A 13,617-nucleotide genomic window follows, 5' to 3' on the forward strand; every position below is an offset into this window, starting at 1 on the left:
GTGAGAGGCCCGCGTACCAAAAAAAAAAAAAAAAAACCTAGGCAAAGTAACATGGATAAGAAGCGATGAAGCTGGGTTTTTATCCTGAGCAGTTGAAATCCAGAGTTTTGCTTATAACTACTGCTTCATAACATCTTATTGAAGTGCCTGAATAATAGACCACATTTTTCTCATACAGATGTCAAATTCAAGTAGTAAGACTTGCCATCCCTAGAACTAGAAAGCAACAAGCTGTAATTTCCCCAGAAGTATTTATATCTCAAGGGGGACACATAAGTATGTGTGTGTGTTTACATACCTATATATTAGGTATATATGTTATATAAGATACATATGTATGGTTCATTCAATATACACATATGTATGCATGTAAAAGGAGTCAGCAACTAATTGAAAACACTCAAAAAATTTTACTGCCCCATCCCAGAAATGTAGAACCTGTTTGAAAATTAGTCATGGTAGTATTTTTGTTTTGTTTTCTGCAAAGAGATCTTATCACTTCTCAGTTTTCTGAATCTACATAAGAATGACCTGGGTTTGTTTACACAGCTATCTTCATTTTGCCTATATAATAATTCATATTTTTCATTATTTTTGAAACATTATTTTCACCATTGTACTTATCACACATTTATGGTGGCTTTGAAGCTTTTAAGATTATAAAAAGATTCAATGTATGGAAGCACTGAAAATATGGAAGGATTTACCATATGGAAATATTCAAAACATGAGAGGAAACAAGTTATGAGCATGTTGTCCATATTTTCTGTGTCCTCAGTATCAATTCCAATTTGACTTTTCCTCAGGACCCTGATTTCTCTTTGGTATCATGAGTATTGGGAGAGGTATGTACCACATCCAGTTCTAGACAAATGAACAAATGATGCTCAGCTAATCAGTACATGCTGTTCACCTGTCACAATGGTCATGTGATCTCAGTCTACTTAGAGTGTATTTTGGACTTTTGCTGAAAAGTCAGGAACATATATAGTCTTTCTTGATTCTCCAGTTGAACCTTTGGTGTGCAGATGTGACTCCTGAAGCTAACACTGCCATTTTTCTACATGAAGGAAGGCAGCCTGAAGTCAAAGTGAGCTCCCAGAAAAGGTATAACCAAGAAAAACTCAGAGATTTCGAGTCAGATCCTTAATCGAGCAGTCTCTGAAATCTACCCAAATTCTGGACAACCTATGTGTTGGGTCTTACATTATTTGCAACCATAAGTGTGAAAAGAAACACTAAGGGTACTGAAGGCTTAATATTTGAAAAAATTTGAGAAATGGAGCTGGCCTCATCTTAATATCAACCAATTTCATTACATATGTTCAATGAAAACAAAAAAAAACCTTTACTAATGCATTAAAATTTTTTTCAACTTTATCGATGTATAACTAACATATAACATTATATAAGCTTAATGTGTACAAGAAGATGATTTGATATGCATATTTAATGCAAAATGATTGCCACAACAAGGTTATTAACAATGCATTTTAAAGGGTCAATTTAATGTTCTTTATATACAAGAATCTCAGCCTTGAAATACTGTCTAAATTGGATCAAACATTAGTCAATTAAAAAAATAAACTAATGTAGTACTAGAATGTTATTCTGTACTAGAATGCTAAATTGGAGCTGAAGATAAATAAAATATAAAGCCTCTAATTCAGTTAATTACATCATCAGTGTAGTTACAAAAAAAGTATTTTGATCCTTCACTGGCACGTTTCATAGACCTATAAAATCTCAAGACTGGCCTCCAACCTTCCCATCTTCCTTTCCTCCTTCTTTCCAATATTCAAAAATATTCACTGAGTACTTACTATTTGTGAAGTAATGTACTATTTGCTGAGAAAGCTGTAATGAAGGAATTCACTGATTGGAAGGAAAGAAAGACAACAAACAAGAATTAGCCAAGTAAATACAGAGAGAGATTATATGAGTCAAGGCTTATTTTGTTTTCCTTTTGATTATGAGAAATTAAAATATATCCGATTTCCCTTTATAAATTAATGCTGACCTAACCAGCATTTAAATTACCATAATTTAGGGAAAACAGACAACTTTCAAATCATTGAGATTATATAATACATATCAATTTTATTGTTATGAGATTTTGTTTCACATTCATTAACAAAATATCGCAGAGAGGAAGTTATTAATGCAGTTGAAGGAAAAGATTAAAAAAAACACCCAAAATACCTAAAAGGTAGACTCTCTAAAAATACGTACGTAAGCTAGAATGTATTGCAGTTGGAAAACACAAACAGATTAAAGAAAAATGTATTTCAATATAGTTCAGTTATAAAATTTAATTTGAATGATATGGGTCTGAGGTTTCAAATTTACATAATTTTTTAAAATGGGGCAATCTATCTTCTTCTGAAAACAAAACTTCCATTCACATTTTAACTTCTCCTCTACCACAATGACGAGATAATTCATTCAAAATTAGATTTTCGTGGGGAAACAATTTTTAAAAAGTCAAATACACTAGGACATATGTCTGTTCTTGTTAGATAGTGAACATCAAGCAACCTAACTACTGACATGAAACAGCCTACAGGACAGCAAGGCAGATTTAATCAGAAGCAGCACTTCGACCCATTGGACTTAGGGTGGACCAAGCATGGGAGCTTAGCAGAGGCTGGATAAGCATTTGCAAAGTTTTTGTAAGAAGTCTAAGAACTAAATAGATATTGTGAAAAACATGTTTTCAATTCAATAATGAACTACTCAATAATTGATAACATAAATCTACTGTTTACAGAACTTTAATGTTTATAAAAATTGGCCAGAAGGAATGTTGAGACATTCTGTTTTACAGCTATATTTCTTTAAAGAGTGTGTGTGTGTGTGTTTAAGGAAAAAAATCCATAGTAAAGTTCACAGTTGTTTATATTATTTTCTGAATTGGGAAAAAGGTTCCATACAATATGGTACAACTCCTCTGAAATCCAATTCTAAATGATTTCCAGCAGGGCAAACTGGACATATTTTTCACAGCATATGGTGCTTCTTAGTAAATTTGTTTAAGAGCCATTTGCATTATTTTAGATTTATTATGTTTCTTTGGAAAAGAGAAGTTATAGCCATGCTAATTCAACAATTAGTATTTAATACAGAGATACGGACCATAGATTTTGAAATTTTCTTTTTTAAAATTAATACTTGTCAAAAACTCTTTAAAAAATAAAGTAAGAATCAACTGTTCAGGTGGAAAATGATAGGGAGTGGAAGAAATCTGAATTCTATTCCTTCCATTCCTTTTAGTCACTTCTAGCAAACCTTAAAAGTTTTCAATGAAAAACTATTGATCTAGTCCAGGAAAATGACTTCACATATGTTATTACTCTGAGTCTCACAATAACATGAAGCATCTTTGGTATTCCCAATTTAGATCAGAAATTAAGACTATGAGAGGTTATGTTATTTGAACCTGCAAGCAACAAGTTAAACATGGAGCTAGCTACTTGCACAGTTGTGAAAAGAACACGGAGAAAGTAGTATGTTCTTACTTCTAACCTCATATCATTTAAATGTGTTTTGGAATGTATTTTGGCATAGACTCAATACTCTGGTTTTTTATTACTGTTTTCAGGTAACCAAAAATACCAAATAATTAATATTCAATCGGTCAACAATCTTGGCCCATATGGGAATTGGCCCATAAGCTTTAGTGAAATTAATTAATTACATTTTGTATCCCTTTGTCAATTCTGTGCTTGAATCTACTGCATTCTTCTTTGCTTTCATCTCTTGGATGACAAAAGCTGGTTTTAGAGAATAGGAACCAAATCCTCTTCTTTGATCTTATGAATTCTGGGTAACTAGAAAACTCAATTTAAACATTTGGACATCAAAACCCTCCCTGCAAACACATACTCAGGTCAGGTCTATGCAATAAAATTGTAATGGAAGCTAAGCTTCTAAAATAGCATTTGTTTGTTTCTTTGTTCAAGAGATTTGGAATGGAGATAACTAAGAAGCTGGAATCTTGTGGAAAATCACAGCTTGTTCAAGATGTTTTCTCTTCCTAAGGACTTCTCCATCCAATTCAACTGGCTAAAGGCTACACATCATTCAAGTGTTTCAAGTTTTAATTTACATATGGAGATTTTTGTTTTCTCCCTGAACACTTCCTTACCCTCATGACAATATACACAGACATAACTGACAATTCCCTTTTTCCATGTAGCTCACTCCTCTGCAATATGCATAACAGCATAAACAATTTACTGTATGTACTTGTTAATATATGTTTTCTTCAACTAAGAATCCTCCATTATTCATCTTTTTGGCAAAATAAGTATAAATACTTCCCCACCTAGATACATTATAGTGAACCAGAAAAACAAGTAGAAGATCTCAAAGAGATTTTGACAGGAGATAATAAGAAAACAGAATTGAATAGAAATCCAAGTTTGACAATCTAAAATTTGTTAAATTTGGATATAGGATATGATATATTTTAATAAATAATTAATGACTAGATTGATGAATGAATGAAAATGTAAGAACTCAAATGTTTACATCTTTGTTTGTAGTAATAAGAACTACTTATTGTGCAAAAAAAATATGTGAAGAACTTAAGGTGCTTTAAATTATTTATTCCTCAGTTACGGTGACTAAATTTCTCACTTTCCGAAGACTGTCCTGGTGTTAGCCCTGAACACCCTACCTTCCAGGAAACTTCTAAGTAGGACATAATGGAACACTTGGTCACCTTATCAAGTACTTACTATTATGGATCTTATTTAATAATTGGGTTAAGGTGATACAGGGAGATTAAGTGATTTGCATAATGTCATACAACTAATGAATGACAAAGGCAAGTATTAAATTTTCTTACTCAAATTCCCATGCTCTTAACCATTATACTATTGATATATAGCTTATCAAGCCTTTTTTTCCCCTCTCATTTGTTTATTTTCATGTTATGATAGCAAGGACCTATGTATAATGTTTAAAGAAGGCAATATGTGTACATATATTTGTTTTAAATATATATTTTCTGATATTACATGGCTAAAGCAGATTGCTTTTAGTATTTGCATAAAATATCATTGCCTATTCTATTGTTTACAGTTTGTGCCCTCAGGTTTATGAAAGTCTTTTCAAAACATCATAAAGATAGCATTTATTGTAATTAGTCATAAACTCATGAATTTAGTTCATTAGTTCCTTTTATGACTTTTCCATTTAGTCTGTTTTATAAGCTTCTTTCTTCCTTCCTTTGATTTTTTTTTAATCAGTATTGTTTGTGAAAAGATATCTTAAAAATTAGATATAGATACATAGTACATATTTGCACAAACCATCATTACTAATTAGAAATTTTGAGATGATAAACATGATGTTTATGTTCCAATCTGTTACCATTTTAGTCAAGTTGTTCAAGGTTCCTTGCAATATTTAAAACTCTCTTCATCCTTTTAGTGTTACACTGGATTGGTCTCCAGTCAAGTGAATGACAAATGTTTAGATCTGAATATTAAATAGAAAGGGAAAAAAACCCCTAGGGATAGCAGTATTGTTTAATTTGTGTGTGTGTGTGTGTGTGTGTGGTAATTTAAGAAAGAACATTAGGTGGTTCCAGTTGCCTGCTCTAAACTATTATGGCAATTCAAAGCTTCCTGAATAAAATTTTAAAAGAAAAACAAACTCCACTTCCTAGCAATAATCATTTGTGAAATAAGAAAGCTTCACAATACTCTTTGTAAGTTTCTATTTCTTGCTTTGAAGTCCCAATTTATTTTCATTTATTTTGCATTTTAAATGCTACTGAACATGATTTGGAAAGACACTGTACTGAATGCATGCTCAACACGGATGATTATTTGTGAATATGTTGTTTAATCAGTAGTATCGGCCATTCTCTTTCTAAAAGTGCTAATTCATTGCACAAAAAAACATTATTATCAACAAATCTGTGTAATTTGTCTTCAAGAACATTAACTTAATGTAACAATGATAACTGGATTCATATAATACATTATTCCACTCATTGAGTAGATAGATATAATTATACCAGGGAAAGTTCTTTTCACAGTCTTAGAATCGAAAGTCATTGCAAAAAGAAAAAAGGCAGGCCTACTGACTACTATATATAAGCAAATATTTTTAGTTTAATGTGTCAATAGAAAGTAAACTGATTTAAAAATTGAAATTGAAGATTATCTTGGCCTTGCAAACACTTACTAATTTCATATACACAGGGTCACAGACCTAATTAAAAGATGATTGATTAGAAGATGGGTTTTCTGGTTTCCTGTCCTGTGCTTTTTCATCACAATGATACTAATGTTTTACATGTCTCAGGCATTTTTTCATTTAAAAAAAAGTAGCTGTAATATGTATGTTGACCTTCCCAATATATCTATTAGGGACAAACGACAGGTGTTAGATCAGATAGTTGAGGAGGCTTGCCTAAAGTTACATGACTTGTTTAGCAGTAGAGCTGAAAATAAAACTGCTATCTTTTAACAACCATACATGAGAGTTGGAACTGAATGATTTACAATAAGGCAGATGTCATGAATGGCTGCTTGTCTTTGTCTCCTGTGAAGTAGAGTCTTGATACATTCTGCCTATTAGCATAGGAAAGTATGAAGGAATCATGTAAAAATAGAGTGATTCCTCTCTGCAGAGGAATTCCATGCTTCTTTCACCCTGGAAATAAAGTATAAATCTTGGGAATACAAGCTCCATATAAAAACTTGTCTTGGATCAATGAATTCCTGCTGTGACTTTCTAAGGCAAATCAAAATTACTTTCAAAGGTCATTTGTCCACAGTCTAAGAACTAGAAGACTATCATGGAAAATGGTCTCCACTGCACATACAGAAGACATTGTAACCACATAAAGGAGCAAGTTTAACAATGGGGAGGAATTTACCTTTGAGAACTGGAAATGAAATAGTTGATCAATCAATTGATAAAGACATAGCTAGATATGCTTGTACGAATGTCTATGTCTCAAAGGGAACAAAAGAACACTAGAATAATAAGAATTCAAAGGAACAGATAAGAGAGTCTAGGAAAAAACCTTGATGAATTGTAATAATTAAGGTAGTGTAGAAGACTAATTTTAATCAGCAACAGAGAAAGAAAACCAGAAATACCTGGTGCTATGGAAACCATTATAAGACAGTGTTTAAAGAAGTAAAGTGTGACCAACTCTGTCAAATTCTGTTGAGAGTTCCAGTAAGGAGTCAGAGGAGTGTCTCATGTATTTGACAATATGGACATAACTGGGAAAATGGCACTGACACCGGATTTGAGTTGCTGAAGAATGAACCAGTGGTGATAGGCAATACACAAAACACATTTGAGGAGTTGTGCCATGAAGGTAAAAAGAGAAGAGAGGCTGGAGCCTTTAAAATGTGAGTATAAGAACATGCTTGAAAGCAGCTGGGAATGGTCAAGTAGAGAGAGATCAGTAACACAAAATGAGAGAATCTACATAAAAAATATATTGAATTTTGTAAACAAATAAGATAAATTTTACTTTAATGTCATGAAAGTATCAACCATACCTCATTCAACAAAATTAATCAGAACTTATAGCAATAACTTAAAAATGTTTCTTATTTATAGGTATTCTGAAAATAACATTTTTTCAAACACTTCCATCTGAAATCTAACTGGCCTCTTCTATATAATTTTGCTGTTATTAAATTCACATTCACTTGAAAGGAGAAAAGTTATAAACATAAATGTCAAAAATATACCAAATTTCAAAGAAATTTGAATTTGGTACTTTGTGACAACCTAGAGGGGTGGGATAGGGAGGGTGGGAGAGAGACGCAAGAGGGAGGAGATATGGGGATATACGTATACTTATAGCTGATTCACTTTGTTATAAAGCAGAAACTAACACACCATTGTAAAGCAATTATACTCCAATAAAGATGTTAAAAAAAATAAAGAATCCTCTGATGTTGAGATTTTTCAAAATATAAAAATATGCAGCTTTAAAAAAAACCTGTGTTCTCTTTATTCATAAGAATATTTTATCACCCAATGTGGCTTCACCCGATCCTTTGATATTTTCAATTACATGGAAATATGCACAAGGAATTTCATTTTTTCAAAGGCAAACCTATAAAAGCAAGTACATGTCTTTAAACTGTGAATTTGGGGCCTTAACTTCAGATGTCAAAAATAGCATTCTGGCATCTACAAAGCAGCAGACACAAAGAAGCCTTAAAAAAAGACTGACTTTTTTCTATAAAATAAAAACATTAGAAAAATTATATAGAAAATATAAAGTATAAATATTCTTCATAGTTTATGAATACTTTAAAATTAGTGAAGATCCCTATGAGTTCTTACAAATTTATTCATCTCCTTATTTAAGATTGTGAAAAATAGAATTTACATGAGCCCAAGTATTATTACAACTGGTATTTCGCACAAACCTATAAGCATACATAAAATTTTCTTTGGGGGGGATAGCCAAACGTACTTGTACTCTAAGTACTCTAATGTACTTTAAGTACATTTATAATAATCATTTATTTGGTACATATTTTTTAAGAAGGAAAAAATGTAAGCTATAACTATTATATAAGCTTTGGTGTTTGACCCTATTATACTGTCTTTCTCATTTCATTTCTTGGATTTAATTTCTATGGATTATATGTGATGACTGGTATTTCAGTGTGTTGCAATATAAATTAATCATTTAGAAATAAAAGAGTAATTGTATAAATTATATTCAAGCTCAGATCTTTTTTCTATGAACTAAGCAAAAATTAAGGTTGGGTAGGCTTTTAATGACCCACATCTGAAGACATCACGGTGTAGATGGTCAGAGTTCTGTAGGCTATATTGTTATAGAAAACCTTGGGAAAGAGGTTTAGTAATTATCTTAATTTTTTTTTTTTTTTTTTTTTTCGGTACGCGGGCCTCTCACCGCTGTGGCCTCTCCCATCGCGGAGCAATGGCTCCGGACGCGCAGGCCCAGAGACCATGGCCCACGGGCGCAGCCGCTCCGCGGCATGTGGGATCCTCCCGGACCGGGGCACGAACCCGTGTCCCCTGCATCGGCAGGCGGACTCCCAACCACTGCGCCACCAGGGAAACCCTATCTTAATTTTTTAAAGGATAAAATCTTTGTGAAGATTTTAGAGATTTTTGATCTGGTATATCGCACAAATCCCACAGTTTAGGAAGCGCCATGGGGCCCATGATAACCTTCTAATACTCTGCTAGCTAAATGATGTCAGCCTTAATTTTCATTATCCCTGTATACTAGGGACATCAATTTTGAAGTTAGAGTATAAGCATCATCCAGGCTCTTATAGCAAAATGAGGCAGTAGTTTTATGTCAGGATGGGTGGTGAAGTTTAAATTTGTTGACCCTCACAATGAACATATTGGTATTTCCATATTATATAACCTTTGAATCATAGAAATACTGGAATTTTCAGAACTGAAAACAGGTCAATGAAGAAGATAGTGTGGAAGCCACTTTTCAGGTTCATCAATAATAATGAGTGGAGCTTCTTGTTAGAACTGTATTTCTATCCCACACTATCCCAAATTGCCCATTAGTATATAACCACCACTCTCTGATTCAAGGGAATCATGTTTTTAGAGAAATTCTCTCCCATAGTAGATTATCACATTTTCAAAATCAGTCAATTATTTTAATTCAGAGTAAGATAAATTTGAATTATTTTAGCAGGAGATAAAAATTCTAGTAACTTTGGGATCCTCAAATTTGTGTTTATTAAGGAATTCATTCTGAGATCCATTTAGTATATACTTGGATACGCATCTCTTATTGATTGATTCCTAGAGTCAAACCATTCCCAGAGGGCCTTATCTCTAATTAGCTCATGGATTTATTCTTTCCCAGTTGCCCAGCTACTCCAACTGTATTTTAATTCTCTACTCTGACTCCCATTTTTTTTCTCTTTTCTTTTTTTTCTTTATCTTCAATTCTTTACTTATTTCATTACTTATTAAACACCCTGTGTCATTAATGCTGATTTAATTATCTTTCCTGCTAAATATCATAACATCATTTCTAAAGCTGTGTCATACGTGATAACTCAACAAGGAAACAGATTCCAATTCAATCAGAAACAAAGAGTAATATTTTTGCCACAACTTTAAAATCTAGCTTGACTAGTCAGGGAGGAAAAAAAAAAACTTGGAAACTACAGTGAAACTTCTTTGCTCTTTTTGTATTTTGTAATTCTCCTCATCCAGAATTGCTTATTTAGCAACACCTATTTTAAATCTATGCTTTACCTACTGAATTTATAGACTTTAAGTGACATGTCTAATGTCTTAAAACTGTTCATACACCTCAATGAAATCAAATCCTAACATTTTCCAGTAAAAGATTCTGCAAAGGATTTTTGAAAAGAAAAAGCTGAGAAAGATTAAGAATCTCTATTTTTACCATAAGGAATTTATTGGGGAAAATATAGTTAACTTAAATTTCCCTAGATATTATTTTAAGCCATCCAAATCAACCATCAAAAGGCTTCTTAATTCAAAGAAGATAAATTAACCAAATTCTCAGAAATAGCATATTTCATAGTGGGACAACTTTGGTTTCTGAGGTAATATAATGTGCAGTGCCCATCTAACTAATAAACTAATCTTGTCATAATGTTGTACATAGATATATAAGCAGGGGCTGGTCAGCAACATTCTTGCGTAAAGGGTACATAGTAACTATTCTAGGCTTTTGGGCCACATATTACCTCTACTGCATATTCTTTTTCTTATTTGTTTGTTTCTTCAGTCAGTTTTAACAGTAACCTTTATTAAAGCTCATCCTTAGCTAGAATGCCATATAAAAGTGAGTCACAGGATGGATTTGACACACAGGTCATAGTTTACTGGCCCTTGTTCTGAAGGAACAATTTGAAAAATCCTACAAGAAAGCAATTACGCAGATTTAAAATATGGGATGTTCTAAAAGACAACTGGGCTTCTTTCTTCAAAAAGTAAATGGCATGGGACTAAAGAGATAAAACTATATGTCATACATGAACCCGGATTTTATCCATGAGATTAGACTGTGCTTCATTATTTAAAAAAAACAAAACTTAAAAGACATTTTAGAATACTTTTACTGATTCTAAAGTAAGCATTCCCCATTTTCAAAAATGGTGATATTTAAAGTTAAACTACTTTCCAAAATTTCTTAATATTAGCAAAACACTGTATTACCTGAAGGAATATTTGTCATAGATTTGAAAGTCTAAAAGTCTGCTGATTTTAAATAACTGTAAATTTCTTAAAGACTAAGTTTGTAAATCTGGAATACTTAGGTGAATATTCTACTTGAGGAATCAGATAATTTAAGCATGGATATTCTGCTGATACATTCTGAATTGTGCTATAGATAAATCTCTTAGAAACAATGTTCACAGTCTTTTGATATTTAACTCTATGGGCACAAGTCAGTAATAGGCTTAGTATTAGAACTACCATGTGGTAGAATTTGTGGGCAGGACCTTCAGATCAACTGGATAGTTTCCTGTGGAGAGTCACAAGAATATACTGGTTCTCTCTTCCCTTCCACTGTACGTTAATGACCTGATACAGTTATAGGTCATCTGGATGTTTGTGCAATCCTCTGTATTTCTCTGTTCTCCCACTATAGCTTCAAGGAAGATCCATCTTGATCTTTATGAGATGACATGATTTAGTTACTGACTCAGTCCTGCTAGCTGCAGTAATGCAGTATGACAGAGTAACTATCCCAAACCTGTCACTGTAAAATGCCATCTGATATCTGACTTATAGCATAATATCTCTAATAACTAGTAAGCCAGTGGAGACAGGCGTTTAGGCCTCCAATTAACCCTCCCCAGTGACTGAAACTAAGGAACCACCAATCATCTTGCCATTGTGCTTGTGATCAGTCAAGTAATTTCTGAAAAAGTGTACAAGGTTAGTTGGAATTAATGAACACTGAAATTACTAAATATCACCAGTTACAATGCTTACTCATGCCTTGACCTTGATTTTTGGTTAAAATCCTCTCACGATTCATACTAACAGCAGAAAGGGTATCTGTGAAGAATGCCAACCTTGGCTCCTCCACCCAAGTCTCTCCCTTTGAAAGAAAAATAACAAAGGCCTCCTGATGCCAAGAGAATTTTATACAACCCAGTGCTATGTAAATCCATGTAGGGCCATGCAAAGAACAAAGCCCTCCTTCAATCTAAGACAACAGTTTTCAAACTTCAAGTCATTCACCTAGCATTTTTTCATATGGAATAGAATTTAACAAAACACGTCACATGTATAGCAGAGGCAACTCTACTCAATACCTTGTAATGGCCTATATGGGAAAATAATCTAAAAGAGTGGATATATGTATATGTATAACTGATTCACTTTGCTGTACACCTGAAATTAACACAACATTATACATCAACTATACTCCAATGAAAATTTTTTAAATGCCTGACGTTGTAAAGGAAAATATTGTTTTTTTAAAAATTTTGCTTTAATTGCACACACAAATGTGTGTGTGTGCACACACGCCTATGTATATGCTGGATGGCAATGGAAAATTCATGATTACATCAGGGTACAATCGAAAAAGTTTGAAGGTTCTAATACGTGAAGGAATAGCAGAGAATTAACAGGACTAGATCCTTTTTCTGCCCTTTCTACCCTAAGAAGAAGTGGTGGGGGTTTTATTAAAACCCATCTACCATAAAATTTGAGGCTATGAGATCCTCTTTTACCCTCAACAGTTGTGAAGTTAAGGAAAATACACAAAAGCCATGTTCTCTTTCACTTATTGGGACCATAAGCAAAATTAATAATAATTATTATCAAAGTTGATTCCTTGTGATGTACAATTTCTATTTTCATATTAATAGTTATTTTAGGTTGCACTATTCTTTGTGTTATTTACAGAGATCTTTTTTATCTATGTATCACTTGTTCCAAGACTAGGAGAAATATCTACAGTATTATGAAACATGGAAAAATCTAGTTTAACCTTGCAATCTAAAATTGTAGTGAGAAACGAGATTCTTCATTAACAACAAAAGTTTCCCATTTTGTTTAGAGCAAAAATGATTAATTGTCTTCTAATGGGTAAATCAATACTTTGCTTAATTGTATCTGTTTCTCAGAATTACATACCTCTAGTTCATTAACTCTTTTAAATAACAGCCTACCTTGGAAAACTGAACAAAACTTGATGTTTCTTTTAAAGTCTTAATAAATCTTTTGTTCTTGTGTGTCTTACTCAGTGCTTCACTAAGTCTGCATAAACAACAATAAAAATATAGGGTGGTAAGTATCCTGATATATTTTATACAATATGAGAAAAAAAACTGAGAAGACTTTCTGCTTGTTTAAAACTTTATAATGGTGATAAGTTTAGGAATAGACCATTCAGAGATTATGGAAGTGCATCATGCACTATGGAATCTAAAATAGTGTGTAATCAGAAGTTAAAAATCATAAAAAATGAAATAATAAATGAATACACTCATGAAGTCTTCCAGGATGCAAATAGAGGAGAGGCTAGTATTCATTCATTTAAGAATTATTCACGGAGCCCTAACTATGTGATTGGCTTAGATAAGTAGGAAAGACAGCCAAAGCCACTATGCTCAT

The sequence above is a fragment of the Leucopleurus acutus genome, assembly GCF_964270905.1.
Source record: "Leucopleurus acutus genome assembly, chromosome: 14".
In the NCBI taxonomy this organism is placed as follows: Eukaryota; Metazoa; Chordata; class Mammalia; order Artiodactyla; family Delphinidae; genus Leucopleurus; species Leucopleurus acutus.